Raw genomic sequence first — 6,775 nt, 5'->3', positions numbered from 1 at the left:
AAACACTAAATAAATCGCTATCTGCACAATGAAACAGTATGCACACTTACGTAAAATGTTATAAATAAGATGCAAACAAATAATGATTATGTTTCATTGACCCCTTTCATATGTTGTCTGTATCTTGAGTAACGTTAGGTATTATTACCGAACGCTTTTAAATAGTAGTTTGCAAGAAAAATGACTTTTCGATGTTTACAAATCAACAAATCGTTCATTTGTAAACATAAAAGAACATGGAAAATAAAAATTTTGTATTTGACTTGTTCTGACAAAAATTAATTTAAATACATTTTAGGGATTTTATATACGAATACGTTTCTAAATTACTGAACAAATTTACATCAACCAAATACTTCAGAACACTTGTTATTTCGAATTGATGTCGAAGCTGCTATGAGATCAGTTTTTATTTTTTTTTTTCATTTTTCTGTTAACTGATACATTCATTTGGACAATTTGTCTGTGATGGAGTAAAAAAAATGCAGAGTAGTTGGTGTTTATATCGTCAAATATTTTTAAAGTATCTTTTGTAATCACTATGATATAACTTTTTTTATTATTATTATTAAATTAGTCCCAAATAATCAATAAATTGATTATAAATAGTCAATCTACTAACCAGAATATCAGATAATCCTCATCTTGACCTTTTCTCAACTAGTTCATCCTCCAAATGCACTGTGGACGTTCATCCTCCAAATGCATTGATACGGTACAAAGTGCCTTAGACGATAGAAATATAAGATCTGATAATGTTGGATTCTTGACAGGTAACAGATTAATTTTTGAGGAAGATTGTAGATTGGAAGTTAGTAATGATGTAAATTTTTCATGTAGTACTATCATATCCTGTACACCCCCTTCAGGGCACATTTCAGGAATTTGATGATGATGATGATCATGATCTTATTCCAGTCTTTTCTATGGTTCGTCCTCTTTCCAGCTAATCTCAACCTCTTACCCTATGGAAGTATAAATGCTCCAAATGAAATAACCGAATTTTTATGTCGCTTTTCCTTGATCAGATTACTGTTTTGCTTTCCTGGTCCAAACATCTGCACTGAACTAATAACCGAAATAATCCTCACTGGAATGAGAACCCTCATTCCCAACTACACTGCAAACTCCAGACCTGTATCCAATTTCATCATTTTGAAAACCAAGCCCTGGTTTTCAAACTAATGTGCCTCTGCAGTCCATAATAAAAATGTAGCTTATGTTTAATGACTTAAATTAAAAACTCCAGCCTCTCATTCAACTTACTGAACAGCCAGAAAAGAATGAACTGCAGTATACTTGTCTCCTGCTCAACTGGCACTCAAGTCTTCTGTTCCCTTGTTAAGGAAGTTGGGCGTAACTTCTGACCTTCCCTGTTTCCAGCTCTATTGCATCATCATCATAATTTCACCAAAGGAAAATGCGGACCTCTTGGCATCAGTTTTTTTTCCCGCTCCAACTACTGCCTGGTCTACCAAAGCAAATCACCTTCCATACTTCACAAACAGCCCACTGCATGCCTCTTCTGAACTTTCGCCAAAAGGACATCAGAAAAACCCTCGTTAATCTTGATACTAATAAAGCTCCTAGCTCATATGATGATCCTCCAGATTTGCTCCAGCCTTGTGCTCCAGAATTGATGGCCATCCTGTATCTCCTATATAAGGTATCATATTCTACTGGCATCTACCCAATAGTATAGAAGCAAGCCTACATCCGACCTGTAACCAAAAAGAGAGACAAAAGTCAGCTATATACTGTTGACCCATTGTTCTCACCTCAGTTACTTTCGAAAGTGATGGAGAAGGTTATCAACAAACAGCTTCTTCATTACTTGAAGACTTAACAGTTAATTAATGATCATCAATATTCAAGATTCTGCCATTCTCGTTCTGCAGCACACCTCTTTGCTAATCTTGCTCACCTTTGGACTCTGGCCATGGAAAAATTTGGAAAAAATTCATGTTATCGCTCTCGATATTTCTAAGGCATTTGATCGTGTCTGGCACCGAGGCCTCCTAAACAAGCTGACATTTCATGGCGTCCCTTCTATACTCTCTAATTATATTTACAGTTTCCTCACTGGTTTACTCTCATCAGATTTCCCCATCAACGTTGGAGTGCCACAAGGTTCTATACTCTTACCCATGCTCGCTACATCAATGACCTCCTTTCTCTGACTTCAAATTCTATGCATGGCTTGCTAACGACAGTACTCTTCATGCCTGTTCCTCAAGATTTTCCATAACCAGTGACTTATACACTGACCTTCTCTACGTCCTCAAATGACATGAAGACAACTTAGTAAATTTCAATGCCAAAAAAAAAATTCAGGATTGCCTCTTACCCGCAAGAAAAATACTACCCGATTTCCTCTCATTTTGATAATGTTCCAGTTTCCTTTCAAAATCAACTTTCTTTTCTTGGGTTGATTGTCATGTTTTCAGTTTATCCTGACATAAACGTATTTCTCATATACCTCCTTAGCATCTTTAAAGCTTGGTGTTCTTTTCCGTTCTAAACATTACTTCTCTTCCTCTCAACTCCTACCACTCTACTATAAGTCTCAGATCTGTCCAACTTTGGAGTACTATGTCCGAGAGGTTAGCCTAGTGCTTGTGCGCTTCGCAACCATATGCTTGGGGAAGGAGTGTCCTAGGTTCGATTCCTGTCGACGAAGTGAAGAGTTTAAGGATCTTCCTCAGCCAATGCCAAGTTAACCGGTCTTGTGAGTGGGCAGCAGGGTTTTTTCCTCCAGTTTATCAGGGGTTTTTCATCCCGCAAGCAGGCAACCTGGTTCAGTGAACACACACGGATTACAGTCAGGAATACTGACCCAGTCATAGTCCTGATGCGTCAGCTATGCCGGTTCCAAGACCGGATAAAATTTGCGGGGGGGGAGACTGAGATAGTGCCGTACCTCCCAGTAACTACTACTTGGAATACTGTTCGCACATTTGGGAATGAGCACCCAAAATATTTCCTGGTGATATTCAGAAGAGGACAAGTCGCTTAATAGATGACTCGTCCCTCAGAGACTCCCTTCACTCACTTTTCCATAGGTACTTTCATGGGCATTGCTCTTCCGAATGGGTTGTTGCTGCTGTTCCTCCACTTTCTTCTGACCATTGAAAGACTAGAGTAGCCACTAGCCAACCCATACACTCTCCAGCTTTGAGCACACCGAACAAATGTTTCATCGGCTACTTTCATTCCTTCCACATTAGCACCTTGAATGGGCAAAGGAATGTTTTTTTTTTTTTATTAATTGTATATTTATTTCTAGTTTAGAGAACAAGCATGGAACTCTTTCAAGCCACTTTAATCCTTCAATAAACAGAGCTGTGGTTTCACACCGGGGAGAGTAATTCATCTCGTACCTAAGGATAATCATAAACATCCGTGTTCATTGAGGCATTCGACCATACAACCTGTTGTTTGGATAGCGGACACGCTGACTACTCAACCGACCAGGCACAATGCATTTTTATAAGTATTTCTGATGCAATAACCACACAATTAGGAATAACTTCTACCTTTCTCTATCTTCTAAAAACAAGCTTCAAGAATTGCAGCTTCAATAGCGTGTACTTACGAATCCAACCAAAGTGATGTGTGTACAGTGGTTACCATCAATTTGCAACAGTATCGGGCACCTTGAACGTTAGACTTTAAATGGAATCTTTGCAACGGACGCTAATATTTAGTAGTCTTAGAAGGATTGGGAGATTTTTATGTCTTATGATCCACTCCGGAAAACAGAAGTTTGTATTTGAAAACTAATCATCTAAATTTTTTAAAAATAAAAAAGCAAATGAGATTTTGTTTTTCTGTAACTTTTAGTACGTCGACTATACCCTCCCTCTCATGTGACTCGCGCATTAGGTGGTGAACATATAAATTGCAAAATTTGACGCGAGATGTAAAAAGTTGCGAAGTCCTACTTTAGCGACCAAACTTTTTTTTATTTTTTTTTTTATGCCAGTTCAAGGATCCGCGAAGTCAGGCAATGAAATTCATCTCCAATGTACAAGGATACTGCTCTTTTTATCCTGAAAAAAAAAAAAAAAATTAATACTCAATTTAAGATATAAGCTTTTTTCCTCAGTTATTTTTTAAATATTGCTACGGTTTTTAATATATTATATTAAAAAAAAATAAAAATAAGCAACTGACTTCTATGAAAATGTATTAAACTCTGGAATCCACAATTCTAATTTATAGTCAGTGTATTTGCACTATACTGAAGATGACGACTATTGCAAAAAAAAAAAAAAAAGAGAAAGAATTCTAAATTAATATTATTCTTATTCAAATTAAGGGGATATTAAATCCCACATTGTTTTAAAACCGAAAGAAACTCAAAGATTGGAATCAGAGAGTTTCATGCCGAATATAGTAAACTATAAAAGTATCGGCGGTTACTAGCGTGAGCTAATGCAAGTAGTCCTCGTAGTACAATCTCGGACAACTCGTTGCAAAGGGTGTAGTTTGACAACTCGTATAGCAGAGTATATAAGTCCTTTTCGCTATACCCTTTGGTATCTATTTGGTCTAGCTACTCACTGATGAAGCCTCAAAAAAGGCTCAAACCGGTCTGGGTAGTGACCTCCCACCATAATGTAATAACAGCATACATTTCCTAGGAAATGTGTTTTTACATTATGGAAAATACCAAGATTAGCGATCAGAACTTTCCCCACCTTTGCAACCTGAGATTGTACTACGTACTAGGACTACTTGCATTAGCTCACGCTAGTAACCGCCGATACTTTTATAGTTTACTATATTCGGCATGAAACTCTCTGATTCCAATTTTTGAGTTTCTTATTCGGTTTTAAAAGAATGTGGGATTTAATATCCCCTTAATTTGAATAATGTTTATATCGCCGAAATGAAGCCTATTGGCTCTTTATATTTAAGTATATTATTCTTATAATATTTGTAAACAAATACTGAAAACTGCAAACATAGTCATTTTGAAATAATATAATAGATGCATTAATATTGTTCGTCTTCCCTACTCCTCTGAAATATGCATTGAACTTTGTTCATAATCTTAATGAGAGTGCTGGTTGATTGTTTGAGAATGGGTACAATAAAAATAACCTCATTAAAATACGGTATTTTTAAATATTTGCCTTGTAGTTCTCATTAAAAAAAAATCAGCAAACGCCTTTTTATTCCCGTATAGTGAGTAGGCGAGGCCGTTTCTAAGCCCTATCTAATTTTCTCGTATACACTATTTCTGATATATTTCATAAGATTATTTCTCATGAGATTTTTCATATATTTACCTAATCTGTGATGTTCCTATTACAGTAAGCTACTTGTCGTATCGTGCTGCCATCTGTCTGTATATCACATTACTAGACGTCCTCTGTTTCAGGATTTTTTTTTCGTAAGAGTACATTTCTTTGAGAAACAAAACAAGAAGGAAGAGCATTAAAAAATGAAAACACAACATATGTGCCGTCTATTCATTTGTTTTTTCTTAGTGTGTGGTATACAAACATCTTTAACCTGGGATGGGGGGAGGGAGCAAATGATAATTGATATTTAGTATAATAACTTTAACACTCGATAATTAACATATTTATAATATATACCACAGTTACATAATTAGAAAGCAAATGAATTGATTACTTCAATAATTTTAAGTTGTTAATTCATTTGTCATATATCGACAAAAAAAAAAAAAAAAAAAAAGGCGATATCTTCTCAGCGATTACTCCTCGAATCCTAGCACAGGATCAGTTTTCTGCATGAGCCTAGTGTCCATTGGCCGACATTCAAAAGAATCTCAAATATAAAAACATTCGTCATAAGTTATTATGAAAAAATAGTATTTTTGTATTTTATTATAGCAGGATTCCAAATAATATTAAGAGTTCTCTAACACTGAGAAGCTTAAAGATAGCTATATCAATTGTATGATGATATTCAAAATGTTTCATATCACCGTTTAATAAAGGAGATGTTTAATTTAGTTTCTATTGTTTATTAAAATTACAGAATATTATAGAAAGTGTCAGACGAACAGAATGTAATAATTCTTTCCATCACGAAGATGAAAAAAAAAATTTTTTTTTCTCCTTGTTTCCGCCCGGGATCGAACCGGGGACCTTGCGCGTGTGAGGCGCACGTGATAACCACTACACCACGGAAACAACGGTGTGCTGTTTCTGTAAGATGTATAAAAACAATATCTAACTTTTACATTTCAATTCCATAATAAATATTGCAGTGATTTAATTCATATATTATTCAATACATTTTATAATTATAAATAGCAGCTTATGCAACTATGCGAATCATTTTCATACAGTTCTCTACAAAGTAAATATTTTACGAAATGAAAGGCGAATATTATCATAATTTCCCAGAAACTATACTTAATCATTGAGATCAATTAATAATGAAAATCCTAAAGTACAAAATTTTACAAATCAAAATGACAAGTCACAATTTTTATTGTACGGTATACTGTATTCTTTCAAGTTATCATAGCTAGGCTTCGGTTAACAATTCAAGTTGGATGTGTGTGTAGCTCAATAGAAGTGGCGTTTGCACTCTAAAGCGCTTGACCGCACAAAGAATTCAAATCTAGTCACTGACTAGAGGAAATTTTTCTAAGCCTTTTTTCGACCGGTTCCCGAGTTAGTCGATTTCTGGCACGGGCTAGCGGGTTTTTACCAGTGGAGATTGAACTGCCCACTCAGTCTCCAAACGTTAGATAGGATAAACGGCCTCGCCTACTCCCTATATGGGAACA

General features: G+C 35.6%; 1 non-coding gene across 1 annotated transcript; it reads right to left on the bottom strand.

Moving 5' to 3' along the window:
* Window positions 1-6,097: 6,097 nt before the first annotated feature.
* On the bottom strand, window positions 6,098-6,170 carry TRNAV-CAC (transfer RNA valine (anticodon CAC)). Its single transcript has one exon. It is a non-coding gene; the product is annotated as a tRNA-Val (tRNA).
* Window positions 6,171-6,775: the final 605 nt, after the last annotated feature.

The sequence above is a fragment of the Typopeltis vanoorti genome, chromosome 11, assembly GCF_054136105.1.
Source record: "Typopeltis vanoorti isolate ZY-2024b chromosome 11, IOZ_Tvanoo_1.0, whole genome shotgun sequence".
NCBI classification, from domain to species: Eukaryota; Metazoa; Arthropoda; class Arachnida; order Uropygi; family Thelyphonidae; genus Typopeltis; species Typopeltis vanoorti.
This window is presented reverse-complemented; position numbering and strand designations above follow the sequence as displayed.